Source organism: Rhinopithecus bieti, unplaced genomic scaffold (genome assembly GCF_001698545.2).
Source record: "Rhinopithecus bieti isolate Rb0 unplaced genomic scaffold, ASM169854v2 scaffold_18548, whole genome shotgun sequence".
Classification (NCBI taxonomy): domain Eukaryota; kingdom Metazoa; phylum Chordata; class Mammalia; order Primates; family Cercopithecidae; genus Rhinopithecus; species Rhinopithecus bieti.
In genome coordinates, this window is record NW_016809526.1 from 2,187,971 (window position 1) to 2,198,982 (window position 11,012).

Genomic DNA, 11,012 nt, shown 5'->3' on the forward strand with positions numbered 1-11,012 from the left:
CAGTCGGTTGTGTGAAGATCGGGTTATCTAGGAAGTAGCTGTCAAGGAGTTAGGAGGAAAGTAGACTTTTTTGGTGACAATGCTTGTGAAAGATGAGTGGTGAAACAGGAGTAGAGAGGGACAGCCTTCAGATTTTGTCATTCTCTGAGAAAGGAAGTAGCTTTCTTTTCTTTTCTTTTCTTTTTTTGAGACAGTCTCACTCTGTCACTCAGGCTGGTGCAATGGTGTGATCCTGGCTCACTGCAAGCTCCACTTCCCGGGTTCACGCCATTCTCCTGCCTCAACCTCCGGAGTGGCTGGTACTACAGGCGCCTGCCACCATGCCTGGCTAATTTTTTGTGTTTTTAGGAGAGATGGAGTTTCACCGTCTTAGCCACAATGGCCTCGATCTCCTGACCTCGTGATCCACCCACCTCGGCCTCCCAAAGTGCTGGGATTACAGGCCAGAGCCACTGTGCCCAGCCTGGAGAAGCTTTCATCTAGGTATCATAAAAATACTAAACTTGGCCAGGCAAGGTGGCTTATGCCTGTAATCCCAGCACTTTAGGAGGCTGAGGCAGGAGGATCACCTGAGGTCAGGAGTTTGAGACCAGCCAGGCCAACATGACAAAACGCCATCTCTACTAAAAATACAAAAACTAGCCAGGCATGGTGGCACATGCCTGTAATTCCAGCTACTCAGTATAAAAAAGAAAGAAAAAAAATTGTCCTCCCTCCTTCCATCCCTCCCTTCCAAGAGGTGACAACATGCTAGCAGCCCTCACTCTTGGCACGCCTCCTTGGCCTCCGTGTCCTCTCTGGCGCCGCTTGAGGAGCCCTTCAGCCCGCCACGGCACTGTGGGAGCCCCTCTCTGTGCTGGCTGAGGCCGGAGCAGGCTCCCTCTGTTTGCGGAGAGGTGTGGAGAGAGGGGCGGATGGGAACCTGGGCTGCTGCGTGGCATTCACGGGCCAGCGTGAGTTCCGGGTGGGTGTGGGCTCCCTGGGCCCTGCACTCGGAGTGGCCGGCCGGCCCCACTGGCCCCAGGCAATGAGGGGCTTAGCACCCGGGGCAGCAGCTGCAGAGGGTGCTCCAGGTCCCCCAGCAGTGCCCGCCCGTGGGCCCTGCCTCAAATTCTCCCTGGGCCTCAGCTGCCTCCCCGAGGGGCAGGGCTCAGGACCTGCAACCCGCCATGCCCCAGCCTCCCCCACCTCGCCACCCTGGGCTCCTGCATGGCCCCAGCCTCCCCGATAAGAACTGTCCCCTGCACCGCAGGGCCTGGTCCCATCCATGCTCAAGGGCTGAGGAGTGCGGGTGCATGGCGTGAGACTGACAGGCCTGCAGCCCTGGTGCAGGATCCACTAGGTGAAGCCAGCTGGGCTCCTGGGTCTAGTGGGGACTTGGAGAACCTTTATGCCTAGCTAAGGGATTATAAATACACCAATCAGCACCCTGTGTCTAGCTCAAGGTTTGTAAATACACCAATCACCACTCTATGTGTAAGCTCAGGGATTGTAAATGCACCAATCAGCGCTTTGTGTCTAGCTCAAGGTTTGTAAATACAGAAATCAGTACCCTGTATCTAGCTAACCTAGTGGGAACTTGGAGAGCTTTTCTGTCTAGCACTCTGTGTCTAGCTCAAGGGTTGTAAATGCACCAATCAGCACTCTGTGTCTAGCTCAGGGATTGTAAATAGACCAATCAGCTCTCTGTAAAATGGACCAATCAGCAGGATGTGGGTGGGGTCAGATAAGGGAATAAAAGCAGGCTGCCTGAGCCAGCCAGCGGCAACCCTTCCACACTGTGGAAAGCTTGTTCTTTTGCCCTTTACAATAAATCTTACTGTTGCTCACTCTTTGGGTCCACGCTGCCTTTATGAGCTGTAACACTCACCGCAAAGGTCTGCAGCTTCACTCCTGGAGTCACCAAGACCACGAACACACCAGAAGGAAAAAACTGTGGACGCATCTGAATGTCTGAAGGAACAAACTAGGGACACACCATATTTAAGAGCTGTAACACTCACAGTGAGGGTCTGTGGCTTTATTCTTGAAGTCAGCGAGACCGAGAACCCACCAATTCCAGACTCCCTTCCCTTCCTTTCCCTTCTTGCCTTCCCTTCCCTTCTTCCCTTCCCTTCCCTTCTTCCCTTCCCTTCTTCCCTTCTCTTCCCTTCTTCCCTTCCCTTCCCTTCTTCCTTTCCCTTCTTCGCTTCCCTTCCCTTCTTCCCTTCCCTTCCCTTCTTCCTTCCCTTCCCTTCTTCCCTTCCCTTCCCTTCTTCCCTTCTCTTCCCTTCTTCCCTTCCCTTTCCTTCTTCCTTTCCATTCTTCGCTTCCCTTCCCTTCTTCCCTTCCCTTCCCTTCTTCCCTTCCCTTCTTCCCTTCCCTTCCCTTCTCTGAATGTCTGAAGGAACAAACTCGGGACACACCATATTTAAGAGCTGTAACACTCACAGTGAGGGTCTGTGTGTGGCTTTATTCTTGAAGTCAGCGAGACCGAGAACCCACCAATTCCAGACTGCCTTGCCTTGCCTTGCCTTGCCTTCTTGCCTTGCCTTCTTGCCTTGCCTTCTTGCCTTGCCTTGCCTTGCCTTGCCTTCTTGCCTTGCTTTGCCTTGCCTTGCCTTCTTGCCTTGCCTTGCCTTGCCTTGCCTTGCCTTGCAGCGGAGATAGGATCTCACTGTGTTGCCTAGACTGGTCTCAACCTCCTGGGCTCCAGTGATCCTCCCAATTTGGCCTCCTAAAGTGTTGGGATTACAGGCATGAGCCACTGCACCTGGGATTCTTGTATAGGTGGATTACTGCTTATAGGAGGCAGAATAATGAATCCTCAACTATATCAACGTCCTAATCTTCAGAATCTGTAAATGTTAGGTTACACAGCTAAGGAGGATTTAGATTGCAGATGGAACTAAGAATGCTAATCAGCTGATTTTAGGGAGATTATCCCAGATTATCTGGGGAGGCCCAATATAATCACAAAGTTCCTTAAAAGTGGAAGAGGGGCTGGGCTCGGTGGCTCACGCCTGTAAACGCAACACGTGTGGAGGCCAAGGCAGGCAGATTGCTTGAGCTCATGAGTTTGAGAACAACATGACAACATGGCAAGACCCCACCGCTACAAAAAAAAAAAAAAACTACAAAAGTTAGCCAGATGTAGTGGCGCATGCCTGTAGTCTGCTACTTGGGAGGCTGAGGTGGAAGGATCCACCCGAGCCCAGTAGGTGGAGGCTACAGTGAGCCAAGATGGCGCCACTGCATTCCAGCCTGGGTGACAGTGAGACCTTGTCTCAAAATAAATGAATAAATAAATATATTAAACATATTTATTTTATATTCTGTATCTGAAATTCTAGTATCTAAAGTTTTTGAGGCTGCTTCCAACTCATAGTACTTTATTTTCTTGTGTGTTTTTTGACTTTTTTTTTTTTCAAGGTGGAGTTTCACTTCAGTGGAGCCATCTCAGCTCACTGCAACCTCTGCCTCCTGGGTTCTAGCGATTCTCCTGCCTCAGCCTCCCGTGTAGCTGGGATTATAGGCCTGTACCACTACGCCCGGCTGATTTTTTTGTGTTTTCAGTAGAGACAGGTTTCACCTTGTTGGCCAGGCTAGTCTCCAACTCCTGACCTCAGGGGATCCACCCACCTCGGCCTTCCAAAGTGCTGTGATTTCAGGTGTGAGCCACCACGCCCCAGCCATTTTTTGACTTTTAACTAAAAGCGTATGCTTTTTAGACTTTTTTTTTTTTTTGAGACAGACTCTTGCTCTGTCGCCCAGGATGGAGTGCAGTGGTGCGATCTTGGCTCACTGCAACCTCTGCCCACGCAGGTTCAAGTGATTCTCCTGCCTCAGCCTCTTGAGTAGCTGGGACTACAGGTACCTGCTACCATGCCCAGCTAATTTTTATATTTTTTAATAGAGACGGGGTTTCACCATATTGGCCAGGCTGGTCTAGAACTCCTGACCTTGTGATCTGCCCACCTCAGCCTCAGCCTCCCAAAGTGCTGGGATTACAGGTGTGAACCACCGCACCCGGTGGTTTTTTTGACTTTTGACTAATAGTTTTGGTTCGTTATCTGTGGGAATTGTTTGAGGTCTAGGTTGAAGGGTGTTCTTCCAGAGAGGATTTTCTTTTCCTTATACTAGCTGTCTAGGGCACTACCAACCTAAGACCGACTTAATTTTCATCGTAAAGTGTTTGGGACCACATAGACATTAAAAACTATGAAGGATCTGAGATTCTACTCTGCCGTGGTTAGCCTGCCACAGTTACTTGAATGTTGGCCGAAAACTACTATTACTACTACTAATACTACTACTAGTACTACTAGTACTATGCTACTCTTTGGTCAGAGATAAAAGACAGTTTATTACTCAAAGCAATAGCAGTAATCAGAGTGTCAGCATTTGTGTTGGTTCTCCAAGTACCAAATGCAAAGTGGGGCAGGTGACATCTGCATATGCAGAGGGTTGTGTTACAGGAACAGATCCCCAAATTTAGGGAACAAGAATGTTTTATAATGGGCATTAAGCCTGCTGCCTTTTTCTCCCCAGCAGAGGTAGTCATTATCCCTATCTTCCAATGCTGTAAGCATATCTGCCCCCTGGTCTGGAGGGATATACCATCTTTATCTTCCAAGCCTGCTTACTACACAACTTGGTAAAAAGATAATGTGGAACAAAGGCAGTTAGTGCTGCTGCTCACCAGATAGGCAGAAATGTGAGAGACTCATGAGCAGTTGTCTCCTATCAATAGGTAGTTTGAGTCCAGGCCATGAACCCAGGCTTATATTTAAGCAAACGTTTTGCCAGGCTAGGTGGCTCATGCGTATAATCCCAGCACTTTGGGAGGCTGAGGCAGGAGGATCACTTGAGGTCAGAATTTCAAGACCAGCCTGGCCAACTTGGTGAAAACCCATCTCTACTACAAATACAAAAATTAGCCAGGCGTGGTGGTGCGCACCTGTAGTCCCAGCCACCTGGGAGGCCGAGGCAGGAGAATCGCTCAATTCCAGGAGGCAGAGGTTGCAGTGAGTCGAGATCATGCCACTGCACTCCAGCCTGGGGAACAGAGTGAGTCTCCATCTAAAAAATAAATAAATAAATAAAATAAACAAATAAAATAAAACAAATAAATGTTTTATGTATTCTATCCAGCATTTTAATTTTCCTTTTTTTTAGTGGGGGCATAGGAATTTTATTCCTTGTATCTAACACACCTGAATAAAGGAGGGAAGCAATTTTTATCCCTTACACAGCTTGTCCTGGCTACTGTGTCTTGTCTCCATTGGCTGGAGCCAGACCGCACAATCTAAATTTAACCCAACTGGCTAGTAATTTAAAACTTTCTTACATAGGTAGAGGTAATGGAGAACAAAGGAAAAGAGGAAGTTGCTTACGAAAAGATTTAGAAAAGTAATAAAAATTCCTGAATAAGGAAGGGGCATAGGCCACAAGCTGGGACATGCCCATAAGCAGGCCCAGCACAGACATCTTGGTTAAAGTACAAGGACATTGAATGTACTTATTCCCTTATATCTAACAGCTACATAGGATAGGACTTAACAAAGAATTGTTAGCACAAAACAAGGAGGCTTGAAGGAAGTTAGTCTTAAAAGAATATTATTTATAACACTTAAGATTTATTCTTTAACAAGGAGGGAAACTTTGAAGAGGAACTTTTTACTTTCTACAATGGAGAAACCCCGTCTCTACTAAAAATACCAAATTAGCTGGGCATGGTGGCAGGTGCCTGTAATCCCAGCTATTTGGGAGGCTGAGGCAGGTCGCTTGAACCCAGGAGGCAGAGGTTGCAGTGAGCTGACATCGTGCCATTGCACTCCAGCCTGGGCAACAAGAGTGAAAATCCATCTAAAAAAAAAAAAAAAGTAGGATTCTTATTTCACAAGATTGTTAAGGGAATAAAAGGAAACATTCTGATAGAGTGCCTATGACAGTGCCTATGGTATAATTATATATAATAGATATTGGTTTTTATCCATAGTCCCTGGCTCATAACTCCTATATTCCTTGTTACAGTTTTTGTTATAATGTTGAGTGTGTTGGGCAGGCCTCGGGAAATGGAATCTCTCTGCCCTCCTGCCCTCCTTTCACTTGCCCCCTGAGGTGGGATCTAATCTTCCCCCACCCCCCACCCATTCTGACTGTGGGTCTTAAGACCCTCACCAGAGAGGGCCCTGCTCTATATCCTGGGAGAATGAATACTGACATCATGAAGTTTCCATAAAAATCTGAGAGGACTGGTTTCCAAGAAGTTCCCAGAGCTGAACTCCTGAATGCTCCTGAAGGGTGGCGGGCCGAGGGTGAGCATGGAAGCTCTGAGCGCCTTCCCCCATACCTCGCCCTATGCATCTCTTCATCTGTATCTTTTGTAATATCCTGTATTTTATAACAAACCCGTAAACGTAGTGTTCTGTGAGCTGCTCCAGCAAATTAATTGAACCCAAAGAGGGGGTTATTGGAACCCCAACTTGAAGCCAGTCGATCAGAAGTTCCAGAGGACTGGACTTGGGACTGGTGTGTGAAGGAGGTGGTGGTCTTGGGGACTGAGCCCCCAACCCATGGGATCTGACACTATCTCCAGGTAGACAGTGTCAGAATTGAATTTGGAGGATATTCAACTGGGTAATAAAATAAAATTGCCAAGAAAAAAGCAAATGTAACTCTGGAACTATGAACAACTTAGAGAATCCTGAGAACGGCCAGGTGCAGTTGCTCACATCTGTAATCCCGGGAGGCTAAGGCAGAAGAATCACTTGAACCCAGGAGGTGGAAGTTGCAGTGAGCCGAGATCGCACCATTGCACTTCAGACTGGGCAACAAGAGCGAAACTCTGTCTCAAAAAAAAAAAAAAAAAAACAACAACAACAAAAGACAAAAGAGAGAGAGAGAGAAAATGTTGAGAACTTCCGTGTATAGCACCCTTATATGGGGTGATATTAATCCCAAAGCTGGCAAATTTTTAGGGAAAAGTCCCAGTTAATGGAAAAACCTCATTTCCTAGCCATGTTGGCTAAGTACATTCTTTTCCAAATCTGACAGCCTCCTCGATAAAGAACAAAAGGTTGAACAGCCCTCAGCATTTATTCAGGTGGCTCACAATACCCTAAGCTCCAATTACAATTGCCTTCCTGCATTTCAACCACTCTGGCAGCATGGCAGATTAGATACAAGGAATAAACTTCCCATGCCCCAACTAAAAAAAAGGAAAATTAAAATGCTGGATAGAATGCATGAAACATTTGTTTATTTTATTTATTTATTTATTTTTTAAATGGAGACTCACTCTGCTCCCTAGGCTGGAGTACAGTGACATGATCTCAACTCACTGCGACCTCTGCCTCCCGGGATTGAGCGATTCTCCTGCCTTGGCCTCCCAGGTGGCTGGGACTACAGGTGTGCACCACCACACCTAGCTAATTTTTGTATTTTTAGTAGAGATGGGTTTTCTCCATGCTTGGTTTATGGGGAAAAGCACCTACACCTTTGGTCACAGAAATGTGTTATTGTGGTATGAGAGTAATGAAGAAACACGGATTGAAGGTTTTTCTTAAGCAGTGCCTATCACATAGTAGGTAGGCAATAAATGTTAGTTGACTTTCTTTTCCCTTTTCACTCCTTGCCTAGAGAGAATAACTTTTTTTCCTGTCATTCAAGTGTGTAGAAAATAGTGCTTTATAAATCCATGAGAAATGTCAGATATTAACATAGTTAACATTTGCATATGAGTAGAAAAGATACAAATTATAAACATTTCCTTGAAGGATCAAATACAGTTTATAATACTAGAGATATTCAAATAAAGTTTAAATTAAAACAGAAGTTAGGGGCCAGGCGCAGTGGCTCATGCCTGTAATCCCAGCACTTTGGGAGGCTGAGGCTGGTGGATCACCTGAGGTCAGGAGTTTGAGACCAGCCTGGCCAACATGGTGAAAACCCATCTCTACTGAAATGCAAAATTATCTGGGTGTGGTGGTGAGCACCTATAATCCCAGCTACTTGGGAGGCTGAGGCACGAGAATCCCTTGAACCCAGGAGGCGGAGGTTTTGCTGTTTCACTCAGGCTGGAGTGCAATGATGCGATCTCAGCTCACTGCAACCTCAGCCCTCGGGGTTTAAGCGATCCTCCTGCCTCAGTCTCTCGAGTTACTGGGATTACAGGCGCCTGCCGCCACCCCAGACCAATTTTTGTATTTTCAGTAGAGACAGGGTTTCACATGTTGGCCAGGGTGGTCTGAAACTCCTGACCCCAGGTGACCCACTCACCTCGGCCTCCCAAAGTGCCAGGATTACAGGCGTGACCCACTGCTCCCCGCTGGAAAGTAGTTGTTAACATAATAAAAATACAACTTTTAAGAGGTCTCTGGTGCTTCATACTAGTAGACTTAATATAGATGGAAGACAGACTGATGTTTTTTCTTCTTCTTTCATTACTAAAACCCAGAGTTTGATAAGCTCTCTGGACGTGGATCATCTCTAATTCTTAGAAAACTTTTTTTTTTTTTTTTTTTTTTTTTAGATGGAGTCTCACTCTGTTGCCCAAGCTGGAATGCAGTGGCATGATCTCAGCTCACTGCAACCTCTACCTCCCGGGTTCAAGCGATTTTCCTGCCTCAGTCTCCCGAGTAGCTGGGACTATAGGCACATGCCACCACACCTGGCTAATTTTTGTACTTTTTTAGTAGAGGCAGGGTTTCACCATGTTGGCCAGGCTGGTCTCGAACTCCTGACCTCAGAAAATCCACCCGCCCCGGCCTTCCAAAATGCTGGGATTACAGGCGTTAGCCACTGTGCCTGGCCAGAAAACTTTTACATATCCGAAGATTTTTTTTTTTTTTTTTTTGAGACGGGGTCTCACTCTTGTTACCCAGGTTAGAGTGCAATGATATAATCTCTGCTTACTGCCACCTCTGCCTCCCAGGTTCAAGTGATTCTCCTGCCTCAGCCTCCTTAGTAGCTGGGATTACTGGTGTGTGCCACCATACCTAGCTAATTTTGTAGTTTTAGTAGAGACGGGGTTTCACCATGTTGGTTAGGCTGGTCTCAAACTCCTGACCTCTAGTGATCCACCCACCTCTGCCTCCCAAAGTGCTGGGATTAGAGGTGTGAGCCACTGCCCCTAACCCAGAGGAATATATATATATTTTCTGAGATCCAGTTTCACTCTTGTCAACATGGCTGGAGTGCAATGGCACACTCTTGGCTCACTGCAACCTCCGCCTCTGGGTTCAGGTGATTCTCCTGCCTCAGCCTCCCGAATAGCTGGGATTACAGGCACCTGCCACCACACTTGGCTAATTTTGTATTTTTAATAGAGACAGGGTTTCACTGTGTTGGCCAGGCTGGTCTTGAACTCCTGACCTCAGGTGATCCACCTGCTTTGGCCTCCCAAAGTGCTGGGATTACAGGTGTGAGCCAATGTGTCTGTCCAAGAATATTTTATGTATCAATTATGAACCTGGTAAAACTTCAGCCAGAATTATTGTAACCTGTATAGAAAGCATGTAGACAACTGAAAGAAAATATTTTTCCTTTTTTTTTTTTTAGTTTTAAATAGAGATGGGACTCCAACTATGTTGTCCAGGCTGATCTCAAATTCCTGGGGTCAAGTCATCCTCCCGTCTAGACCTCTCAAAGTGCTAGGATGACAGGTGTGAGCATGTTGTTGTTGTTGCTTTTTTTTTTTGTTTTTTTTTTTGAGACAGTCTTGCTCTGTTTCGCAGACTGTAGTGCAGTGGTGGTATCACAGCTCACTGCAGCATCAAACTCCTGGGCTCAAGCAATCCTCTCACCTCAGCCTCTCAAGCAGTTAGGACTACAGGCACTTGCCACCACACCTGGCTAATATTTTAGAAAAGTTTTTGTAGAGACAAGGTTTCATTATGTTGTCCAGGTTGGTCTAGAACTCTTGACCTCCAGCCATCTTCCCTTCTCAGCCTCTCAAAACATTGGGATTACAGGTGTGAGTTAAGGTGCCTAGCCTGAAAACATTGTTTCTACGAACAGAGACCAGCTCTTCACCAGTCTATAAATAATCTCAACTTGCTAGTCCCACTAGGTTCATTTCCAGTAAAATAAATACAAGTACATTAAAAAAACAAAACAAAACAAAACAAAACAAACAACCTTGGTCAGGACAGAGAAAAGTACAAAAAAAAAAACCACACAAAAACAACAAAAAAAAAAACCATGCAAAAACCAAACCAAACCAAACAAAATTTAAGCCAATTGATGTCTTACTTATGTTTTATTAAGATTTTAGAAAGAAAATATTAGCATAGAAGTTTCCTGTTAATTTCCTAAGAGCTTGAAACAAAAATAAATGATCAGAAATGTTTGGGAAATATTCTAAATGAAAATATTTTGTCAAATTTTTTATATTCCATTATTTAGTGACTCTGTTATCTATGCACTGTTGTGTAGTATTTTTTTAACTTCACATTATAAATGAACATCTTTCTTCATCAATACAAACTAGATCTACAACATTCTGTTACATGGCTCCAGTGTAGTCCACTGAAAGGTTATATATTATTTATTTAACCAATATTTATTTACCTCTATTTTTTATGATAAAAACAGTCATAGCCAACATCATACATACATTTTTTAACACCTCCAAAGATGAGCACTGAATTTTTGTTGTTGTTGGTTTGCCTGTGCACACTTGTCTAATTACTTTCTTAAGACTTCTCCAAAGTGGAACTGTTAGGTCAAAAGGGATATTTTTGTATTCCTATTGCCAGATTGCCTTCAGGAAAGATTATGTTGGTTTACCTTCCCTTTGAGAATATATAACATTGTCCAATATCCCAATCTTTAGTGAAAGCCGGGCTAGCTTCAGTGATTTTTTTTTTTTTTTTTTTTGAGTCAAGGTCTTGATCTGTTGCCCAGGCTGGAGTGCAATGCCACAATCACGGCTCACTGCAGCCTCAGCCTTCCTGGGCTCAAGTGATCCTCCTGCTTCAGCCTCCCAAGTAGCTGGGACTGATTTGTTTATTTTGGCGGGGGGGGGG